We start from the raw sequence: 24,176 nt of genomic DNA on the forward strand, positions 1-24,176 counted from the left end.
CAGGTAAAGGGGAAAAAGCCAGCTCCAAGGGTGAGTCGGGGTCCCCCAGGCTTTCCAGGAGCACTGGAGCCAGGCAGTCGGAGTTCCCAAACCCACTCTGCCCTGGCTGTGTGACCGGGGCAGGTGAGTCCCTTTCTGGGCTATGGGGTCTTCTCTGTGTGGCCCCTCCGCTCGGGCTGCTGGGAGGCTCAGACAAGCCAACACACGGAAGGCCCCTGTGCCCTGGCTAGTGAACAACCCCGCACAGCAGGGCCCTGCCTGCCCTCTTGCCTGATGGACAGCATGTGTGGGCCAGTCCGTGGTGGGACCCGCCCGACCAGACCACACAGCCCCCACCTCGGCCCGCTTCTGTGTTGTCCCCTGTGAAGTGAGGACCATATTCCTCCCAACCTGTCCCCATCATTGTTGAGAATTCCATGTGTGACCCCTCGTTAAGCACCTAGTACACAGAAGGTGCTTAAGAAACAAGGCCTCGGCCTCCTTAGATTTCATCACAGACGGTCTTTTATCAGGCAGAAGAGCCCATCCCAGGGGGAAGCACGGGTTCACCAAATACACCCTGAACCACTGCTCCGGGCCTCGCCTGGAGAGTCCACAGCCACGCCTAAACAGGAAACTCCAGTGACACTGCTGAGTGCACCCCATGCCATGGTGTCCAGGACAGAGACTAAAGGCTGCGCGTCCCTGTGCCTGAGGCACAGAAGCTCCGCAGACAACTTCTGGTTAGGGAGTTTTACTCCTTAAATCAAATCTAACTTTGAAGACCCTTTAGAGTCAAAACCCCCTTCAACATTTGTGGTTGAGGTGTTTCAGACTAACCTGGTGAGATGAGTTAAAAGACAGAAGAAGACAATGAATGAATATGCAGACTGGAAACCAGTGAAGTGACCTCCAAGGCCCTGCCTGGCAGAATCCTGGATTACTTTACACAGGTGAAACAATGATTTCTCCCGTTAATATCTCTGATTTAGATTGCCCTACATTTTAGAAACCCCAAGAGGAAATGGTTTTAGGAAGTGTTCAGTAGTCTAAACACATGCTACCTTATTAGCAAGTTGGAAACATTGATAGAAAGAAAACAGCTGATAGACATTCAAACCCTTCCACAAGCTCCTGCTCAGAGGGAATTCCAGCACTGGAGCTGTGGTGGAGTTGGGGGCTGTGGGGAAGAAACTGGCCTGGAAATGAGGAACAAAGAGAAACCACGTGCAGTGGCTTTAAAATATATCCACAGATTCTTTGACATTCTTCTCTCCAAAAAGTGGAGCCTGGTTCACCTCCCCCTGAATGTGTGCTGGGCTTAGTGGTTCACTTGTAACCAAACAAATGTGGTAGGTGTGATGTGATACAACTATTGAGTTTAGGTCATAAAAAGAATACCTTCTGCCTGGCTGCCTGTCTTCTGGATCACTCACTCTGAGATGAACCAGTCACCGTTTTGTAAGGATGCTTAAGGGGCCCTGTGGAGAGGCCCATGTGGGGAGGAACTGACCCAACAGCCAGCACCAAGTGGCCATGAGTGAGTCACCTTGGAAGTGTATCATCAGCCACAGTCAAGTCTTCAGATGAGTCCACAGCCCCAGCCATCATCTGACTGCAGTCTTATGAGAGACCCTGAGCTGCAGCCATCCTACTAAGTGGCATCTGAATTTTTCACCCCTAGAAACTGGGGTGGATGATAAATGTTTATTGCTGTTTCAAGCCACTAAGTTTGGGGGTAATGTGTTACACTTCACTAGATTTATTACACACCATTGGATGGTGACCTCTTCTCTGGATGGGAAAATACAAACCAAGAGGTCTTTAGGACTTGAGGTTGGGATTGTTTAAACTGGAGCCCTGCACAGATTCCCTGTATCAGTCAGTGACCCCACCCCCCACTCTCCAGCTGCAGAGAGCACTGGCTGCTACCAGCTCACCCTGACCATCAGGCTTCCCCTTCCTCAGACCTCAGTCAGTGACTGACAGGGCAACCTGCACCTTCAGAAAAGGGAAGGTGCTGATTCAGTCTGGTTTTTTTGTTGTTGCTTATAGCAGAAATCCTGAAATTGGGTAATATATTAAAAAATATATATTTCTTACAATTATAGAGGCTGATAAATCCAAGGAAAAGGGGCCAAGTCTGGTGAGGGTTTTCTTGCTGGTGGGGACTCTCTGTGGAGTCCCAAGGTGGCCCAGGCCGTCACATGGTGAGGGCACAAAGTGTGCTAATGTATTTACTCAGGGTTCTCTTCCTCTTCTTATAAAACCACCAGTCCCATTCCCACAATAACTCATTAATGGATTAACCCATTCATCTCTTAAAGGCCCCACCTCTCAATACTGTCATATTGGGGACTAAATTTCAACATGAAATGTAGTGAGTTTTGGAGGAGACAAAAATATTACAATCATAATGCTGACGTTTCCTGTGGCATATACACACCAGGCAGGTTACATGTGTCATTTCTGTGGAGCCTCATAAAATCCTTAGATCCCCCACTTTACAGAGGAAGAAACTAAGGCTTGAATAACGCAGCCTGGCGCTGTGGCCCACGCCTGTAATCCCAGCACTTTGGGAGGCCGAGGTGGGCGGATCTCTTGAGTCCAGGAGTTCAAGACCAGCCTATGCAATATGGCAAAATCCCATCTCTACAGAAAATGTTTAAAAATACAAAAATTAGCTGAGCATGGTGGTGCATGCCTGTAGTCCCAGCTACTACTCAGGGGGCTGAGGCAGGAGGATCACTTGACCTGGGAGGCAGAGGCTGCAGTGAGCCATAACTGAGCCACTGCACTCCAGCCTGGGCCACAGAGCAAGACCTTATCTAAAAAATGAACAAACAAAAAAATTCACCTGCTCTTAAATGATGAAGGCTGGATGAGATGTCTAACTCACATGCTTTCCACTCAGCCATGCTTCTCCCCTATAATGTGGCTTGAGGGCCACAGAGCATTTGTTGAGTAAATGGATGGTGCTCACAGGGTTGGCAGCTCTAGGCTTTAAGAAACTTCACGCCCTCCTGCACCTGAGATGGGGCTGGGGTTCAGCTTCGCTTTTGGACCACTCAGGGAAGCAGAAGGCACAAGCTGCACACCCTGAGTCCTGCCTCTGACCACCACGTGGCCTTAGGCCCCTTCACTCTGGGCCACTAGCTTTGCATCCGCAGAATGGGCATCATCACAGAATCTTGCTCTCACAGGGCTGCCATAAGGAAGGCCCAGCCAGCAGTGGGTCCTCCCCGGACTAGGGTGACCATTGCTGCATTCCAGAAGAGCAAGAATGCCCTGAGCACAAAGCCGTCTTCCTCACTGATGCATTCTGAGGGCTGGATGGTCCCAGGCACAGAGTAGGAACCCACAGTTTGTATAATGAATAAACAAATGAACACAAGAGGTGGCCGGGCTCAGGCCAGGACCTAGGCTCTGTGTCCTTAGACAAGCTTCTCACAGGAATGGTTTTTCGCAAGGGCGGTCACAGAGCAGGACCCTCCCACCAGGATCCTGAGGGCAGCGTAACTTCCCCTCCAGTTGGGATCCTCTGGCCTCTCCCCTAGGTGCCTCTCCAAACTGCAGGGGAAGGTCAAGTTCATTCCTCCAAGGCCTCTGTCCACTGGCCATTCATCAGCAGACTAGGGGTATGCAGTGATGCTGAACACAAAACCGTGAGGGTGAGAGGGACAGACAGGAAGGAGGAGGTGAGCAAGATGCCAAGGAGGGCGCAGGGTCCAGCAGCCACTGAAGTTTCCTAGGCCACAAGCTCCCTTGGTGATTCTGTTTTGCTCCTCAGTTGTAAAAACACCGAGCTTTTCTGTAGCAGGAAATAGCTCTGCTGTTTCTATTCCTGAAGATGAAAGGTGGCTTCTGAAATGAAAAGCTGACTTTCCTGCAGAGTGCTAAGGCACGGCACAGGCACAGATATGACCTGGTGTTTAGGTATTTCTCCTTGGAACCTGGTTATGCCACCAAGGGTCCTTTCTCAGGATGACGTGGACACTGAGAAGCCAAGAGCAGCTTCCCCCTGAAAAGCATCACTACCAATAATTTCCTTAAAATCCTGGGAGCTTTTTCTGTTTTCACATGAATTTTGCTTTGGAGTTTTGCTGGATACTATGGGAATCTAAAAGGTTTAAAAGAAAATAAGAGGCTGGTCACGGTGGCTCACGCCTATAATCCCAACACTTTGGGAGGCCAAGGCAGGTGGATCACTTAAGGTCAGGAGTTTGAGACGAGCCTGGCCAACATGGTGAAACCTTGTCCCTACTAAAAATACAAAAATTAGCTGGGCGTGGTGGCGCACACCTGTAGTCTCAGCTATTCAGGAGGCTGAGGCAGGAGAATCGCTTGAACCCAGGAGGCGGAGTTCGTGGTGAGCCGAGACTGCACCACTGCACTCCTGGGCAACAGAGAAAGACTCCTGTCTCTCAAAAAGAAAAAGAAAAAGAAAAGAAAACAAGAGACCAGAGAGATCCAACAACGGAAGAGGCAGGAGAGATTGGAGGCCTATTGTCTATTTCCTCTGTGTTCACAAACTTGTTGGCAGAAAGATATTTTCAATAGCTTCTTGCTATTTTTAATTTTTGGGAAATGTTTGTGGTATTGGTATCTCTTGTAAAGAGCAGGAAAATAGCAGGAACAGCCAGCACTCTCTCACAAGGCCACTAGCACGAGAATATTCATGGAAACAGTGCCTTTAATCGTGAAAGGTCAAATGTCCATAAGCTAGAGGAGAAATTAATACTTTATGGTGTATTAGTAAAATGGAATACAATATAACACAGTAAAAATGAATAAAGTAAATCTACACATCTCAGTAGGGATGAATAATTAACATAACATTGGGGAGTGAAGCAAGTTCAAAATATTAACTACGGTGCAAATGCATTCCTGTGAATTTGGAAATGAACACATTGGGAACACATGCTGGAAAAGGAAGGCAGCATGGACGGCAGAGAAGGCAAATTCATGATGCTGGTTTTCTCTGGGGCAAGATGGGGCATGGAGAGGGTGGGATTTGGGCTCAAGAGTGAATTGTAGGAACTGCAGCTTTGTAACCACTTAATGCTTAAAAGAAAACCTAGTCAGTCAGGCTTGGGGGCTCACACCTGTAATCTCAGCACTTTAGGAGGCTGAGGTGGGAGGATTGTTTGAACCCAGGAGTTCGAGGCTGCAGTGAACTATGACAGCACCACTGCCCTCCAGCCTGGGTGACAGAGTAAGACCCTGACTCAAAAAAACCAAAATCAAGCCAAACAAAAAAACTCTAAAGTAAATATGACTCCGTGTTGAGAGAGAGACAGAATGAAATATCAGTAAATAATCATTTATGTGAACAAACGATTCCCATTAAGGAATGGTATTACATCCTACAGACTTTGTTTTTAATCCTGAAGCCTTCTACCTGTAATAGGAACTGATCTGTTGTTTAAAAAAAAAAAAAAAATTCTGGCTAGAAATAGACCTTTCTGCAGAGCTTGGGCAGAGCAGAGCTACAGGGCATCAGCAGCCACAGCCTGCAGGCCTGGATTTCTGACTTTTGGCAAGGGTTGCCGTGAAGGTGATGCCAACCTCCTAGAATCTCACCCTCTCAATCCCCAGGGAAGGCTGCCTCCCTGCATCTGGGATGTCTTTGCTCATTGCAAATAGTGTCACAGTTGAGTTCCCAGAGAGGCGTCCCCGAGAGCCCCCACCTCCCTCTGCACAGCACAGCGGCAGCCTGGGGCCAGGACAGCGGCATTGCATACAGGCCCCTGAGGTGTCCAGTTGCAGGCCACGGGCAGAGCTGGCTTGGCTAAAGTAATACACGTGTCCAAGTTCATTCAACAGTCTCCAGAATCTGCTCTCCACCAGGCACTGAGGGCAGCGGGAGAGCTGGTTATAGGACTTGGGGACCCCAATGAAAAATGAAAACTCCAGCCAGACCTAATGTTTAAAAAGCAGAAGAGTGTTATGTAAAGCCTTCTGCTCCCTGCTATGGTCTCTCTCCTGACTTTTCACAGTGTTTATGTTTGCTATTTAACTTCATCTGAAATAAAGAAAACTTAGAATTCTAATTCATTAGCACAGTTTTTCCTGTGAATCTTTACGTTGCACAGTGCTGGTTTTAGATGCAAACATAAGGCACTTAACTCGCATGCAGAATCACCAAAGTTCTACAATTTGCATTTTGTAGCACCTTCTGCATGTAGAATGCCTCAAGCCAGACAGAAGAGACAAATGGAAGCTGAATTCTAGAAGGTTGGAAAGAGAAGAGGGCACCCCAGCTCCTGGGCATGGTGAACTCGAAGGGAGTCTATCCTCATGGCCAGGTCACCCAGCCGCCCTCTGACTCGGGTTCCATGGCTGCTGGGCACCCCCCTGGCAGCCCGGTGGGCTCTGAGGAAGTCAAGCTGGCCTTTCCCCTTCCCACAGCCATCACCCCAACCCCTGGCACACAGGCAACCCCCAAAATTCAGAGTCTGGATGGCTGTAGTGTTGCCTGTCCCTGTCCCCAGATGTCGCAGAGCGTACACACCTGACTCGACCCTCTGGCACCTGCACCCAGCCTTCTTGGCTCAACAGGACCCAGTTGCTGCCCAGGCAGAGGCAGGCAGGGTTTCCAGGCTAGGAGGGGAGGCTGGGCAGGACCTGGTACTAAGGAGAAGAGGATGGAGCCACCAAGAAATGTCCTAGGGAGGCAGGAAGGCAGTTGGTGACCAGTGCATGACCAACACCCCATTGGACTTGACCTCTAAAGCACAGGCTCAAAGATAAAAGTATTAAGAATCATGAGATGGTGACAGCAGAGCATTAAGCCAAGTGCAGGACCTTCCTAAGCCTGAGGCCCTGGGACTGCACAGGTCACGGGCCCATGAAGCCACCCTGACTAAGGAATGGGGAGAAGGAAGGGGTTCCAGCCCCCCAGCACCTTGGTCTAACAGAGCAGGTGATAATGTGACCCAACCATTGTAAAACAGTGGGAAGAGGGTCTTAGGGGAAGTGAGTGTGAGCACTACAGTCGAGCAAGCACTAGATCTGGATGGGGCAGCAAAGGCTTCCTAGAGAGAGGCTCTTGAGTCTTTTTTTTTTTTTTTTTTTGAGACGGAGTCTCGCTGTGTCGCCCAGGCTGGAGTGCAGTGGCCGGATCTCAGCTCACTGCAAGCTCCGCCTCCCGGGTTCCCGCCATTCTCCCGCCTCAGCCTCCGAGTAGCTGGGACTACAGGCGCCGCCACCGCGCCCGGCTAGTTTTTTGTATTTTTAGTAGAGACGGGGTTTCACCGTGTTACTCAGGAGGGTCTCGATCTCCTGACCTCGTGATCCACCCGCCTCGGCCTCCCAAAGTGCTGGGATTACAGGCTTGAGCCACCGCGCCCGGCCGAGGCTCTTGAGTCTTAAAGGATGAGGATGAATAGGAATCAGCTAGAGGGAGGCTGGGACAAGCATTTCAGACGTGGGAACAGAATGTGCAAAGACAGGAAGTTCAGGTGGACACCATCATGAGCCACATTGCAGGTGGGGATCATTTTGAAGACGAGCTTGACCAGCACTGGCTGCCTTGATGGCTGCATGAAGGACTCTGCAGCTTTCTCTGCAGCCTGTGCAGGGATCAATTAGCAATGTCTGTTGTAGGAACAGGAGCAGGAATTGGTAGCGAGAGCACTTCCTGAGAATGAATCTGGGGCCAGAGCAGGGACCTGGGGAACAGCACGGTGTGAGAATGGAGGTGGCAGCTTCAGGACCATGATGGACAGTGAGTACCAGCTGTCCCACAGCGTTCTGATGTTGTTTCTTTCTTTTTTTTTTTGAGATACAATCTCGCTCTGTTGCTCAAGCTGGAGTGCAGTGGTGGGATCTCAGCTCACTGCAATCTCTGCCTCCCAGGTTCAAGCAATTCTCCTGCTTCAGCCTCCCGGGTAGCTGGGATTACAGACTTGCACCACCACGCCTGGCTAGTTTTTTTGTATTTTCAGTATGAGACAGGGTTTCACCATGTTGGCCAGGCTGGTCTCAAACGCCTGGCGTTATGATCCGCCCTCCTCGGTCTCCCAAAGTGCTGGGATTACAGGCGTGAGCCACCACGCCTGGCCAAAAGTATACTCTTAATGAAAAATATTTTTTCTGGCCTTTTCATTTTTTTCTCCTACCTTACTGAAAAGTAAGTTGGCTGGGCCCAGTGGTTCATGCCTATAATCCTAGCACTTCAGGAAGCCGAGGTGGGTGGATCACCTGAGCTCAGGAGTTCAAGACCAGCCTGGCCAACATGGTGAAACCCCGTCTCTACTAAAAATACAAAAATCAGGCCTGGCGCGGTGGCTCACGCCTGTAATCCCAGCACTTTGGGAGGCCAAGGTGGGCGGATCACAAGGTCAGGAGTTCAAGACCAGCCTGGCCAACATGGTGAAAACCCATCTCTACTGAAAATACAAAAAAAAAAAAAAAAAATTAGCTGGGCGTGGCGGTGTGTGCCTGTAATCCCAGCTACTCAGGAGGCTGAGGCACAAGAATTGCTTGAACCTGGGAGGTGGAAGTTGCAGTGAGCCGAGATTGTGCCCCAGCCGAGATTGTTCAGCCTGGGGGACAGAACAAGCCTCCATAACAAAAAAACAAAAACAAAAAAAATCAGCCGGGCATAGTGGCGAATACCTGCAATCCCAGCTACTTGGGAGGCTGAGGCAGGAGAATTGCTTGAACCCAAGAGGCAGAGGTTGCAGTGAGCCAAGATCGTGCCATTGCACTCCAGCCTGGGCGACAGAGGGAGACTCCGTCTCAGGGTGTTGGGGGGAAAGAAAGAAAAGTAAGCTTATCAACTATTAGATTAATTTTCTTAAACTTTACTTATAAATAACTCTAGTTTTAATCTCCACCCCTATCCATTTGCCCAGTTCCTATCCCTCCATCAAGCAGCAGAGTTATCACTTTATTTTTCCAGAGACCTTTTTTCAGGGAATACATAAGTCAGTATAAGTTCATTTGTCTCCCCTTTCCTTCTTTTAAAACACAAGCAGCAGTACACCATACACTCTACTCTGTGGTTTTCCTTTTTCACTTGGCAGCTATGTTGGAGAACTTTCCCTATCAGTAAACACAGAGCTTCTTTATTCTCTTTGCTTGTGTAGAAATCCATTGTGTGGACTGGTCATAATTTATGACCACTTCTTGGGGGACGTTTAGTTTTTCCACATAATTGTTTTTACAAAAAAAAAAAATCCTGCCATTAATATGCTTGGAATCTGTTATTTCACAGGTGCGTTAATTGGCTGTTGCTGTGATAGTGCTGATTACCATACCACTTCTCATTCACAGGACTGAGGATCAACTGCGGTTTGGTAGACACCGTCTGTGCTCAGCCAAGTAGCTCTCCTCGGAGCTGTAAGACACCCAGGATTGACTCCTAGCTGTATAACAGGTTCCAATTTGTCTCATAAACCTCTCATCCTCTTTGAACCAGTGGCTGCCTGAAGCAAATTAGGGCAAATGGCAAGAGTGCAATGAGAACCAAGCCACTCAAGCTTTGAGAACATTATATCCTTTGCTCAGTTTCCTGTTGGGTATTAGTCTTGATTGATATAGAACTCTATATATTAAGCATATCACCCCTTGATTGTAAAATGAGTTGCACATTTTCCCAGTTGGTCATTTGTCTTTTGACTTTGCCAGTGAGATTTTTACTAAGTAGAGGTTTTTCATTCCAATGTAGCCAAATGCATCAAGTTTTTCTTTTTAGAGTTTCTGGGGTTTTTGTCATAGTTAGAAAAATCTTACGTCAAGTCATGCTCCACTAATTTTTATGGGAGTTTTTACATTTGAATCTGTGATGCTCTGTGTATAGCATGAAGCATAGATTTGCTTCTTTTCTTTTTATTTTATTTTATTTTATTTTAGAGACAGAGTCTTGCTCTATCCCCCAGGTTGGAGTGATCTCAGCTCACTGCAACCTCTGCCTCCCGGGTTCAAACAATTCTCCTGCCTCAGCCTTAGCCTCCTGAATAGCTGGGATTACAGGCACCTGTCACTACGCCCAGCTAATTTTTGTATTTTTAGTAAAGACGGGATTTTGCCATGTTGACCAGGCTGTTCTCGAACTCCTGACCTCAGGTGATCCGCCCATGAGCCACCACGCCTGGCCTGTTTCTTTCTTCCTCTCTTTATTTCTTTCTTTGCTTTTTTCTCTTTCCTTCTTCCTTCCTTCTCTCTCGCTTTCTTTTTTTTGCAAAACAGATACTCAATTTTCCCAGCAACATATATATTTGAAGTACCATCTTTGTCATATTTTAAATTCTGTATGTACTTGGGAATTTTTGGACTTTCTATTCTGTTCCAGTTGGGTGTCTATTCACATATGAGTTTCACATTGTTTAAAGTACTAAGCATTGCAGTAGGCTTTGATATCTTAGGTCCCCACCTGCTGTTCCCTTTCAAAAATGTCCTGAGTATCTTACTTTCCTTCATCAAACCCCCAATATAAATTGTATAGTTAGTTACCTTAGCTAGTTTAAAAAATTCCTAATGGCATTTTTATTAGGATTGATTTTAATCTAGGAAATAACTCTGGGAGATTTGGAATTTTCATTAGAGTCTTCTCATTGGAGAACTTGGTAGTTTTTCCATTTGTTCAAGTATTTGTTCATGTTTTCTGTTTGACAGTCTTCCTTCCTTCCTTCCTTCCTTCCTCCTTCCTTCCTTCCTTCCTTCCCTCCCTCCCTCCCTCCCTCCCTCCCTCCCGACGGAGTCTCGCTCCGTCGCCCAGGCTGGAGTGCAGTGGGGCAATCTCGGCTCACTGCAAGCTCCGCCTCCTGGGTTCACGCCATTCTCCTGCCTCAGCCTCCCGACTAGCTGGGACTACAGGCGCCGCCACCACGCCTGGCTAATTTTTTGTATTTTTAGTAGAGATGGGGTTTCACCGTGTTAGTTAGGATGGTCTTGATCTCCTGACCTCATGATACGCCCGCCTCAGCCTCCCAAAGTGCTGGGATTACAGGCGTGAGCCACGGCACCTGGCCCAGTTTTCTTTCTTTTTAAAGAAATTTTTTATTTCCATAGGTTTTGGGGAATAGGTGGTGTTTGGTTACACGAGTAAGTTCTTTAGTGGTGATCTGTGAGATTTTGGTGCACCCATCACCTGAGCAGTATACACTGAACCCAATTTGTTGTCTTTTATCCCTCACCCTCTTCCCACTCTTTCTCCCTTAGTCCCCAAAGTCCACTGTGTCATTCTTATGCCTTTGCACCCTCATAGCTTAGCTCCTACTTATGAGTGAGAACATCGATGTTTGGTTTTCCATTCTTGAGTTACTTCACTTAGGATAATAGTCTCCAATCCCATCCAGGTTGCCGTGAATGCCTTTAATGCATTCCTTTTTATGGCTGAGTAGTATCCCATCATATATATATACCACAGTTTCTTTATCCACTCATGGATTGATGGGCATTTGGGTTGGTTCCACATTTTTGCAGTTGTGAACTGTGCTGCTATAAACATCTATGCGCAAGTACCTTATTTATATAATGACTTCCTTTCCTCTGGGTAGATACCCAGTAGTGGGATTGCTGGATCAAATGGTAGTCCTACTTTTAGTTCTTTAAGGAATCTTCACACTGTTTTCCGTCGTGGTTGTACTAGTGTACAGAGCTGGAACAAGACAAGGATGCCCACTCTCACCACTTCTATTTAACAGTTTTCTTTCTAGGTCTTTGTATCTGGAGTTTCCCCATGAGCACACTAAGGTTTAATGATTCACTAGAATGACTCGGATAATTCAGAAAAGCTGTTATACACCTGGTTACTGTTTTATTAGAGCTAAAGGATACAGACTAATATCAGACAAGGAGTACAAAACAAGTCTTAATATATTTTAAAAGTTTGGGCTGGGTGTAGTAACTCATGCCTGTAATACCAGCACTTTGGGAGACTGCGCTGGGCGGATCATTTGAGGTCAGGAGTTCGAGACTAGCCTGACCAATATGGTGAAACCCTGTCTCTACTACAAATACAAAAAAATTAGCCAGGCGTGGTGGCACATGGCTGTAGTCCCAGCTACTCGGGAGTCTGAGGCAGGAGAATTGTTTGAACCTGGGAGGTGGAGGTTGCAGTGAGCCAAGATCGCACCACTGCACTCCAGCCTGAGGGATAGAGCAACTCTGTCTAAAAAAAAAAAAAAAAAAAAAGTTTGAAATCAAAGTATATTTTTCTGTTTGAAATGGGATGAAACTAAAAATCAGTAACATAAGGAAACTGAAATTTTCAGAACTATGTGAAATTTAAACAATATACTCTTTCTTTTTTTTTTTTTATTTTTTGTTTGTTTGTTTGTTTTTTTTGAGACGGAGTCTCACTCTGTCGCCCAGGCTGCAGTGCAGTGGCCGGATCTCAGCTCACTGCAAGCTCCGCCTCCCGGGTTTACACCATTCTCCTGCCTCAGCCTCCCGAGTAGCTGGGACTACAGGCGCCCGCCACCTCGCCAGGCTAGTTTTTTGTATTTTTTTTTAGTAGAGATGGGGTTTCACGGTGTTAGCCAGGATGGTCTCGATCTCCTGACCTCGTGATCCACCCGTCTCGGCCTCCCAAAGTGCTCGGATTACAGGCTTGAGCCACCGCGCCTGGCCTCTTTTTTTTTTTTTTAGATGTAGTTTCACTCTTGTTGCCCAGGCTAGAGTACAATGGCATGATCTCAGCTCACTGCAACCTCTGCCTCCCAAGTTCAAGCAATTCTCCTACCTCAACCCCCTGAGTAGCTGGGATTACAGGCATGTGCCACCACACCCGGCTAATTTTGTATTTTTAGTAGAGACAGTGTTTCACCATGTTGTTCAGGCTGGTCTCGAACCCATGACCTTGTGATCCGCGTGCCTTGGCCTCCCAAAGTGCTGGGATTACGGATGTGAGCCACTGTGCCTGGCCTAAATGATATACTCTTTTTTTGTTTGGTTTTTGAGATGGAGTCTCGCTCTGTCGCCCAGGCTGGAGTGCAGTGGCACGATTTGGGCCTACTACAAGCTTTGCCTCCTGGGTTCATGCCATTCTCCCACCTCAGCCTCCTGAGTAGCTGGGACTACAGGCGCCCGCCACCATGCCCGGCTAATTTTGTTTTTGTGTTTTTAGTAGAGGCGGGATTTCACCGTGTTAGCCAGGATGGTCTCAATCTCCTGACCTTGTGATCCGCCCGCCTCGGCCTCCCAAGGTGCTGGGATTACAGGTGTGAGCCACTGCACCCGGCCAACAATATACTCTTAAACAACCAGTGGGTCAAAGAAGAAATCATAAGGGAAGTCAGAAAATACCTTGAGACAAATGAAAACAAAAGCCACACATATCAAGACTTATGGTATGCAGTGAAAGCAGTGCTAAGAGGGAAATGGACAGCTGTGAATGCAGACATTAACAAAGAAGGAGGATCTCAAAATTCAAAAGCGAACTGTATACCTTAAGGAACTAGAAAACAAGGAGACCAAATCCAAAGCTAGCAGAAGATAAGAAATAATAAAGATTAGAGTGAAAACAGGCCGGGCGCGGTGGCTCAAGCCTGTAATCCCAGCACTTTGGGAGGCCGAGACGGGCGGATCACGAGGTCAGGAGATCGAGACTATCCTGGCTAATACGGTGAAACCCCATCTCTACTAAAAAATACAAAAAACTAGCCGGGCGACGAGGCAGGCGCCTGTAGTCCCAGCTACTCGGGAGGCTGAGACAGGAGAATGGCGTGAACCCGGGAGGCGGAGCTTGCAGTGAGCTGAGAGCCGGCCACTGCACTCCAGCCTGGGCAACAGAGCAAGACTCCGTCTCAAAAAAAAAAAAAAAAAAAAAAAGAGTGAAAACAAATAAAATAGAGAATAGAAAAACAATCGAGAAAATCAACAATATCAAAAATTGGTTCTTTAAAAGATCAACAAAAGGAACGAAATGTTAGCTAAATGGATAAAGAAAACAAAAAGAAGCCTCAAACTACTAAAATCAGAAATGAAAGTGATGTCCTCACTTGATTTGACAGAAATGAAAAGGATTATAAGAGATTATAAGATCGTACTATGAACAATTTTACACCAATAAAGTTGATAACTTAGGTGAAGTGGATAAATGTCTAGAAAGACACCAACTACAAAAACCAACTCAAGAAGAAATAGGAAATCCGAACAGACCTACAACTAGTAAGGAGATTGTATCAATCCATTCTTGCATTGCTATAAAAAAAAATACCTGGCCAGGCATGGTGGCTCACGCCTGTAAGCACTTTGGGAAGCCGAGGCGGGTGGATTAATTGAAGCCAGGAGTTTGAGACCAGCCTAGCCAACATGGTGAGACCCCATCTCTACTAAAAATTAGCTGGGCGTGGTGGCACGTGCCTATAATCCCAGCCAGTCAGGAGGCTGGGGCAAGAGAACCACCTGAACCCAAGATGGGGAGGTTGCAGTGAGCCAAGATTGTGCCACTACACTCCAGTCCAGCTATAGAGCAAGACCCTGTCTCAAAAAAAAGAAAAAAAGAAAAGAAACGGAAAAGGAAATACCTGAGACTGGGTAGTTTATGAAGAAAAGAGGTGAAATTGGCTCGCTGCAGTCCTGCAGGCTGTACAAGCATGGTGCCAGCATCTGCTTGGCTTCTGGGGAGGTCTCAGGGAGCTTTGACTCATGGCGGAAGGCAAAGCAGGAGCAGTCCCTTGCACGAAGAAAGCAAGAACAAGAGGGAGAGAGGGTGGAGGTGCCACACACATTAAACAACCAGATCTCACAAGAACTCACTCATTATGGTGAGGGCAGCACCAAGACATGAGGGGTCCACCCCCGTGACCCAAACACCTCCTATTAGGCCCCACTTCCAACACTGGGGATTACATCTCAACGTGAGATTTGGAGGGGACGTCCAAACTATATCAGAGGTTGAATCAATAATCAAAAACCTCCCAACAGCTAGGCACGGTGACTCACGCCTGTAATCCCAGCTCTTTGGGAAGCTGAGGTGGGCAGATCACTTGAGGTCAGGAGTTTGAGCCCAGCCTGGCCAACGTGGCAAAACCCCATCTCTACTAAAAATACAAAAATTAGCCAGGCATGGTGGTGTGCGCCTGTGATCCCAGCTACACAGGAGGCTGAGGCAGGAGAATCGCTTGAATCCCTGAAGTAGAGGCTGCAGTGAGCTGAGATGGTGCCACTGCACTCTAGCCTGGGCAACAAAATGAGACTCTGTCTCAAAAACAAACAAACAAACAAAACAAAAAAACCTCCCAACAAAGAAAAGTGCAGCAGCAAATAGCTTCACACCAAATAGCTTCACTGGTGAATTCTACCAAACATTGAAAAAAGAATTGCAGCAAGAAAGCCTAGGCTAAATGTCAAGGCCAATCCTTAAACTCTTCAAAAAAACAGAAAAGAAGGGAACACTTCCTAAGTCGGTTCTGTCATTCTGTGAGGCCAGTATTACCCTGATGCTAAAGCCGGACAAAAACACCACAAGAAAACTACAGATCAATATCCTTGATGAATATAGATTCAAAAATCCTCAAAAAAGCTAACAAACTAAATTCAGCAGTGTATTTAAAAGAGTATGCACCATGACTGGGTGGGATTTATTCCAGGAATGCAAGAGTAGATGCACACATGAAAACCAAGAATAAAGGAGAAAACCCACACAATCATCTCCATAGATGCAGAAAAAGCATGTAACAAAATTCAACACCTTTTCATAATAAAAACACTCAATAGGCTGGGTGCACGGGCTCACGCCTGTAATGCCAGCACTTTGGGAGGTCAAGGTGGGAGAATCATGAGGTCAGGAGATCAAGACCATCCTGGCCAACATGGTGAAACGTCATCTGTACTAAAAAAAAAAATAGAAAAAAATTAGCCAGATGTAGTGGTGCACGCCTGTAGTCCCAATTACTCGGGAGGCTGAGGCAGGAGAATTGCCTGAACCCAGGAGGCCACTGCACTCCAGCCTGGGCGACAGAGGAGACACTGTCAAAACAAAACAAAACAAAAAACACTCAATAAATTAGGAATAGAGGGGAACTCCTTCAACTGATAAAAAAAATCTGTTAAAACCCACAGCAAACATTACATGGAATGACAAAAGACTAAAAGCTTTTATGCTAAGATGAGAAATAAAACAAGGATGTCCTTTTGCCATTTCTCTTCAACATGATACTGGAAGTTCTGCCCAGAGCAACTAGGCTAGAAAGGGAAACAAAAGACATCTAAATTGGAAAGAAAGAAGTAAAATTATGTCTTTTCATAGATGACATGATCTTATACACAGAAAGTCCTAAAGATGCCACAAAGAAATGGTTAGAACTACTACATGAATTCAGCAAAGTTGCAAGATACAAAATCAGAAGCCAGTCCAGGCCATTCCTTTCTTTGGAAGGTGAAAGGTTTTTTTTGTTTGTTTTTGTTTTTGTTTTGAGACAGTTTCCCTCTTGTTGCTCAGGCTGGAGTACAATGGTGTAATCTCAGCTCACTGCAGCCTCCACCTCCCGGGTTCAAGCAATTCTCCTACCTCAGCCCCCTGAGTAGCTGGGATTACAGGCGTGTGCCACCACTATGCCCAGTTAATTTTTTGTATTTTTAGTAGAGACAGGATTTCGCCATGTTGGCCAGATTGGTCTTGAGCTCCTGGCCTCAGGTGATCCACCCACCTTGGCCTCCCAAAGTGCTGGGGCTACAGGCTTGAGCCACTGCACCCAGCTTGAATGTACAAGTTTGAGCCCCACCAAGCCTACTGAATCAGCCCCCTGAGCCTGCACAGGCCATCTCCGTGATACTTCAGCTGAACTCTCTTACTGCAAGACAATTATATTTGCTTAAGCATCTACATTTAGTATAGAATTTGTATAGCAGAAAGCAATAGTATCAGTGTGAATGTGCCTGAAATGTAGTTGGTCCAGGATGGGGTAGGGCTAGATTGAAAGAAATAAGTAATCCATCCTATAAAGCCATTACAGACATTTTCAAATTTCTGTACTAATTGATTATTCAGTTCCCCCTTGCTCTACTGCTGTTTGTACCTTATGGTAACCTCCTACAGACTCTTTAGCACAGAAATTAGCTGGTGGTTAACTAAATCCAGTTCTTCCAGAAGCCAGTGATTTTCCAGTGATATTACATCCTTAGGAGGCTTTAACTCCATCTCCCAACATCTTTGGTCATCAACATCAGATTATCATATGACTTATTTATGTAGGATAGTTGAATGTTACCAACAATGCCAGTGCTGCATCACACTGCAGTATGGTCATGGCACAATTTAGCTTCATCACAAAATAAATCAGTCATAATTTCAATGCTATTTGCTTTCCAACAGAATCCGCCCATGTTCACATGCCAGATATTATTATGACCAGGCATCATTACAATTGGCCATGACAGGACAGGTGCGGTGGCTCACGCCTGTAATCCCAGCACTTTGGGAGGCCAAGGTGGGTGGATCATCAGGTCAGGAGTTTAAAACCAGCCTGGCCAGCCGGGCGCGGTGGCTCAAGCCTGTAATCCTAGCACTTTGGGAGGCCGAGACGGGCGGATCACGGGGTCAGGAGATCGAGACCATCCTGACTAACACGGTGAAACCCCGTCTCTACTAAAAACTACAAAAAACTAGCCGGGCGAGGTGGCGGCGCCTGTAGTCCCAGCTACTCGGGAGGCTGAGGCAGGAGAATGGCGTGAACCCGGGAGGCGGAGCTTGCAGTGAGCTGAGATCCGGCCACAGCACTCCAGCCTGGGTGACAGCGCGAGACTCCGTCTCAAAAAAAAAAAAAACCAGCCTGGCCAATATGGTAAAACCCCAGCTGTACTAAACACATAAAAATTAGCCAGGCATGGTGGCACACACCTATAGTCCCAGCTACTCGGGAGGCTTGCAGAAGAATTTCTTGGACCTGGGAGGTGGAGGTTGCAGTAAGCGGAGATTGTGCCACTGCACTCCAGCCTGGGAGATATAGCAAGACTCTGTCTCAAAAAAATAATAATAATAAAAATTGGCCACGACTTGGTAATTCCTGGGTTTCAAAGCCAGTCGCCTTGTCTTAGTTCACAGGCTTGTACTGCAAGACTGGCTTCCGTTATATAGCAGGACTCACATCCTCTCTCCTACAGGGATGTGGGTGGTATTCAGACTAGTTCCTTTTCCTGCTGATTATACTACAGGATGTGGGTTATCCAGAGCAGAGTGCGTTGGTCCAAGTTGCAAGAGCTCTCAGAGAGCTTCCATAGGTTCGGAGACCCATACGATTCCCACAGGTGGGCCCCTTGAGCCTCAGCAATCAGGACAGAGGACCACTGCCCCATGGCCACTTTGGCCTCCATCTGTAACAGATAGTCAAGGAACCCTGTTGGATCTAGGGAGAAGCCCTTTCCCAACACTGGGTGCTAGCTTTACCCAACATTACCCAACCCACTTCACCAAAGCCTCATCGTCTTCCCAGGCTGACTCCCACCCCTTGCTCCCTCTAATCTGCTTTTTTTTTTTTTTCAATAAATCTTTTCCCCTTGAGTGCTGCTCTTCATCAAAAGCAAATTCAGGCTGGGTGCGGTGGCTCACACCTGTAATCCCAGCACTTTGGGAGGCCAAGGCAGGCAGATCATTTGAGGTCAGGAGTTTGAGACCAGCCTGGCCAACATGGTGAAACCCCATCTCTCCTAAATACAAAAATTAGCTGGGCGTGGTGGCAGGTACCTGTAATCCCAGCTACTGGGGAGGCTGAGGCAGGAAAATCGCTTGAACCTGGGAGGCAGAGGTTACAGAGAGCCAAGATCATGCATTGCACTCTAGCCTGGGCAACAAGAGTGAGACTCCCTCTCAAAAAAAAAAAAAAAAAAAAAAAAGGCAAATTCAGCTCATCCCATGAAGCCTAAGCCTAAGGCCCTTTTCTGTCTGGTGGGCCAGTGTTCAGGCCACCATGCATGCTGTTGCCACTGTGTCCTCGTGGCCGAGTGCAGTTAGGATACATGTTTCATTACCCAAAACTATTGGGTTTTCCCATACTTGCATTGTATAAGTGGTGGTCGCACCTCATTGTCATTTAGTCTGAATATGTCAAAGAGGTTTCCATTGTCTTCCTTGTGCATGGAGAGGCTGCTCCCCTGGGGAATTTGGACCCACCAGGTGATGCCTACTGCTTTAGTTCCATCAGAATCCCAGTGGGTTTTCCTGGTTTGTGTAAGAGCTTTCTGTTCACAGAACAGGGTGATTTGTGTCTGTGCACAGCACACTGTGGCATGTTGGGCAGGCCACCATTCTATGTCATCCAAGATAACCAGGGGGACCTTGTAAGTCTCTGATCACCAGGGTTTATAGTTACACAGGAGTCAGTCAACCAGCAATCATACACGATGCAGTGTGATGCCCCAATAGGGAGCAGTTCCCAAAAACTCCTTCCCAGATGATATCCTTTGTCATAGATGTACCCTGAAAAGTCAGAGTTGAAGGATGCTAGAGTTCCACTTGCTCATTGTCGTGTGACCACAGTGTCTCTGACAGTGATGTCACTAGGTTTGCAGGCTGCCATTCAATCTTGTCAGATTCCTAAAGCGGGGATGATTTTGACAAACATACAAGTTTACCCTTTCAGGCATCTGGTATAACTGTGCTAAGAGACAATATCATTCCCTTGCTCTGAACTTACCTCAAGGCACCAATGTATTGTTGGGTTTCTCTCATTGCATAACCCATTTATTCATTCCTTTGTCCTCAGCTACTATTTCTCCTTCTCTCCATTTGTCATAGATTTTCACCCAAACTTCTACACCTTTAGAAGGGACGAAGGGAAGTTAGGTTCATCCACTGTGTAGGTCCAGATGACCAGCAGCAATACTACTCCAGCAAGTGCCTCCCCCAGGGCCATTTCAGTCATGTACGGTAGGGCTGCATAGAGATGAACTGGGAGGCTGCCCTGACCACCAGGAGATGCAGCTGCACTCAGTGTCCACCTCTGATTTGCCAGATGCAGTGGAGGCATAGCCATCCCATCAAACCTTCAGGATTTCTGACACAAATGTTGAAAGATACAGCAACTATTTCTCACTTAGGAATCATTCTTGTTTCCAGCGGGTGCAGTGGCTCACGCCTGTAATCCCAGGACTTTGGGAGGCCAACGCCGGCAGATCACAAGGTCAGGAGTTTGAGACCAGTCTGGCCATCATGGTGAAACCCTGTCTCTACTAAAAATAAAAAGAATTAGCTGGGCGTGGTGGTGTGAGCTTTACCTCCCCAGTAGCAGATGCTTCCAGCACTGGCAGCTGACGGGCCTGATCTCAGAAAGTTGAGGTGCTGTGAGGAAGAACTGCATAGTGATAGCAGCATCCTTCCCGGCCATCTTCCCCAGATCACCCCGAGAGTGGAGGGATCTATCTAGTGGGAACCCTCCTTGACCCCCACATGTTAAGTGTGAGCACACATGCATGGAGGTGTGTAAGCCTTCATGCTTTTGTCTCTCCCCATGTAAGAAAACAAACATTTCCATTGCCCATTTCAATTCTCTCACAAACTGCTCTAAGGATGATGTGCAGCATGATATACCCATTTGATGGGAAGTCTCCTTGCCCTGTGTGGGTTGTAAAGTGTGTTCCTTGGTTCGAAGGTATGTAACTTAGTGACACACATTGATACAGTGTCTTCTGCTCAGTATTTTTATAGTATCTTGAGCATTTGCATCTGCCACTGGGTAGGTAAAGCTCAGTCCGGAGTAAGTGTCTATTCCTGCCAGAACCCATTTTAAACTCCCTCCAGGGCTACCAGCAGGGGTCCCATACAGTCCACCTGCCAGCTGCATGTGGGGTCTTCTGCTGGGGAATCTGCCCCTTAGCCACTTGCGGTCTCCATCTTCTTGTTGTCAAGACAGTTCTTGTGTCTCTGAGGGTGCAGGAGGGACATGTTTCTGAGCAGCCCATTCCTGCACTGTCGCCCACTCCTTTGTTGAACCCAGGTGGCCACCTCAAGTTTGTTCATCAGGATATCCACCTACCGGATCTGACCACAGATCCTGGGAGGGATTCTTCAGGTGGGCATTGACATGACCTACTTTAATGTGCCCCTCAGATTCCTGCAGTGCTGTGCTCCACGTGGGCATCCCTTTCACAGCCCAGTTTGCCATTACCCTCTGCCTGGTCACTTGGCCAGGCCATTGGCCATGGCCCACGAGTCAGTAAAAACCCAAACATGGGCTCTTATGATTGTTCCATTCTTTCATCGCAGCAAGAAACGCAGCATGCAGTTCATCTCGCTGGGCTGATTTGTTCTTGCCTTTTTCAGTATGAGTTTTCCCATTATTGCTCACAATGTAGTGGCCTTCAGATCTGGATGTTGTCCACCCACCTTGAAACTGACAACCACAAACCAAATAGCTCTTTGTTGTCCATTGAGAACTCTTCATGGAGCACCAGCCGTGATGCCATAGACCTGGCAGGTCCTCAGCTGGTTCCGAAACCAGCCCCAGGGGAAAAGTCCTCCTTGTATTCCCTCAGTATCATGCTCCTGTAGAAACCATTTCCGTTTTATTATGGAACTCTTCTAAGCACTGCCTTCTTTATTGAAGTGTATCTCTGCTATCCCCCAAGACAACATGTGTATTTCAGGCTTTAAGATTAGAGTATGTCCTTCAGTCTTAGGGGCAGTTTCAATTAATGCCCAATCGCAAGCTACTACCTACCAGGTCTGGGGATTTCCTGGTCCAAAATCCCAGTGGTCACCACTGGGTGGCACTCATGCACAATGCTATTGCACAGAGAACATAGTACCAGGATTCCAGCCTCCAACAGGTCATTAAAGTGAAAATCTCTTTGCTCACCAAGTGTTTTATACTTTTTCAAACTAACAACCTGTTTGGGCTCAGGCCCATGGGTTCCCCTTTAGTGTGTCCAATTAATATTGGCCAAAGGGCAAACGTCTGTGCCATCTGCTTCACAAGAGTAGATACAGACATGTTCCCCAGTCAGTCATAATATCCATCCTGTAAACACATTCAGGTAAAGGAGGTGCAACCACTTTACATGAACTCCATTCAAATATTCCTATTTTCTTCCATATTTTCACCTTAATTCCATCAACCCATCAACCATTGAGATCATGAGAGTAGGGCCTTAATGATGACATGGAGGCTCACACCTGTAATCTCAGCACTTTGGGAGACAGCGGTGGGTGGATCACTTGAGGCCGGGAGTTTGAGACCAGCCTGGCCAACATGGCAAAATCCCGTCTTTACTAAAAATACAGGCTGGGTGCAGTGGCTCAAGCCTGTAATCCCAGCACTTTGGGAGGCCAAGGTGGGCGGATCATGAGGTCAGGAGATAGAAACCATCCTGGCTAATACAGTGAAACCCCATCTCTACTAAAAATACAAAAAAATTAGTTGGGCGTGGTGGCGGGCGCCTGTAGTCCCAGCTACTCAGGAGGCTGAGGCAGGAGAATGGCGTGAACCCGGGAGGCAGAGCTTGCAGTGAGCCGAGATTGCGCCACTGCACTCCAGCCCGGGAGACAGAGCAAGACTCCATCTCAAAAAACAAAAAACAAACAATAACAACAACAAAAATTAGCCAGGTGTGGTGGTACACACCTGTAATTCCGGCTACTTGGGAGGCTGAGGCACAAGAATTGCTTGAAGCCAGGAGGCCTAGGTTGCGGTGAGCGGAGATCACGCCACTGTACTCCAGCCTGGGAGACAGAGCAAGACTCTGTCTCACTAAATAAATAAATAATGATTTTTTTTAAACGATGGGATTAGTGTCCTTATAAGAAGAGCGACACACCTGAGAGCTAGCATGCAGGTGCCCGAGCTCTCTCTCAACCCATTGTGAGGGCACAGTGAGAAAGCTGCCACTACAAGCCAAGCAGAGAAACTTAACCAGAACCTGACCTTGCTGGCACCTTGATCTTGAACTTCCATCCTCCAGAACTGCAAGGGAGTAAATTTCTTTTGTTTAAGCACAGCATGTGGTATTTTGCTATAGCATCCTCAACTGATGACACAAGTTTACACCACCTGACCTAGGTTTGGGCTGACCCCAGAAGACCAAATTCCACTGGCTGGGACTGAGAAGGGAAGAAAGCAAAGTCCAGTGTGAAACCTAAATTCAAAGATAATTTAACTCTTAACAGTATACTTCATTACTTCATAGGAAAAATGTAAACTGCTAAAGTTGTCTTACATCTGAATTTTGGGAGATGGAATGACAGGTAGTGAAGGTGAGGGATCCTCCCGTCTCTACTTAAAACATTAAGGCCAGCCGGGCGCGGTGGCTCAAGCCTGTAATCCCAGCACTTTGGGAGGCCGAGGTGGGCGGATCACGAGGTCAGGAGATCAAGACCATCCTGGCTAACACGGTGAAACCCCGTCTCTACTAAAAAATACAAAAAACTAGCCGGGCGAGGTGGCGGGCGCCTGTAGTCCCAGCTACTTGGGAGGCTGAGGCAGGAGAATTGTGTAAACCCAGGAGGCGGAGCTTGCAGTGAGCTGAGATCTGGCCACTGCACTCCAGCCTGGGTGACAGAGCGAGACTCCATCTCAAAAAAAAAAAAAAAAAAATTAAGGCCATTCAGTGGTGCTGAAAAGACTAGGCGAGCTCTCAACTTAGACACTGTCTTTCTCATAAGTTCTGCTAAAATTTCCTATTAATATATTCAGTGTCTGAAATGAATTTTGTGTTAGCCCACATGGTACGTTTTCATTGTTTTCAGTATTCAGCAAGTGGCCCACTTGACAGCTCCTTTCAAACTAGAAGCTTCACTTTCTTTCTACTTTCCAAAATCTAGACAGGAAAGTTAACTCACAAAATATAAAAATGATTTTAAAATCTTGTCATTGGAAGAGAGAGAGAGAGAGCAGTATCTACCATCCTAAAATGGTACAAAGACTACTCCTTTTAGTTTTTCTTTGTAAATGTCTGTGGTCTTCAAAAATAGATCTTATTTCAGCTACACATATTAAAACCCACACAAAAACGTTACATTTTATTTTAGCTTAAAAGCGAGCATACTGTATGGAGTTTTAAAATAATACAGCATGAAGTCTTACTTTTCCCCCACCATGATCCACTTCAAAGCCATCTGTAATGTGTCAGCCACTTCTGTGAGGTCAGCCATATGTGCATTACATGAAACACGTTTATGGAAATATTAAAAATTAGAAATCATTTAAAAGTGTGCATCTCAGGACGCAGGTGCACACTCTTACAGAAAGTATTTGTAATTCTTTTTTTTTTTTTTTTTCTTGAGACAGAGTCTTGCTCTGTCTCCAGGCTGG

General features: G+C 46.9%; 1 long non-coding RNA gene across 2 annotated transcripts; it reads left to right on the top strand.

The window, feature by feature from the left end:
* Nucleotides 1-7,607: 7,607 nt before the first annotated feature.
* On the top strand, nucleotides 7,608-23,252 carry LOC117098328. Of its 2 annotated transcripts, XR_004443349.1 has the most exons (4): nucleotides 7,608-7,708; nucleotides 9,262-9,364; nucleotides 19,988-22,071; nucleotides 22,926-23,252. It is a non-coding gene; the product is annotated as an uncharacterized LOC117098328 (long non-coding RNA). The 2 variants fall into 2 exon arrangements; XR_004443348.1 differs by lacking the exon at nucleotides 22,926-23,252 and having other exon boundaries at nucleotides 19,988-22,136.
* Nucleotides 23,253-24,176: the final 924 nt, after the last annotated feature.

The sequence above is a fragment of the Trachypithecus francoisi genome, unplaced genomic scaffold (genome assembly GCF_009764315.1).
Source record: "Trachypithecus francoisi isolate TF-2019V2 unplaced genomic scaffold, Tfra_2.0 Lachesis_group16, whole genome shotgun sequence".
Lineage (NCBI taxonomy): Eukaryota > Metazoa > Chordata > Mammalia > Primates > Cercopithecidae > Trachypithecus > Trachypithecus francoisi.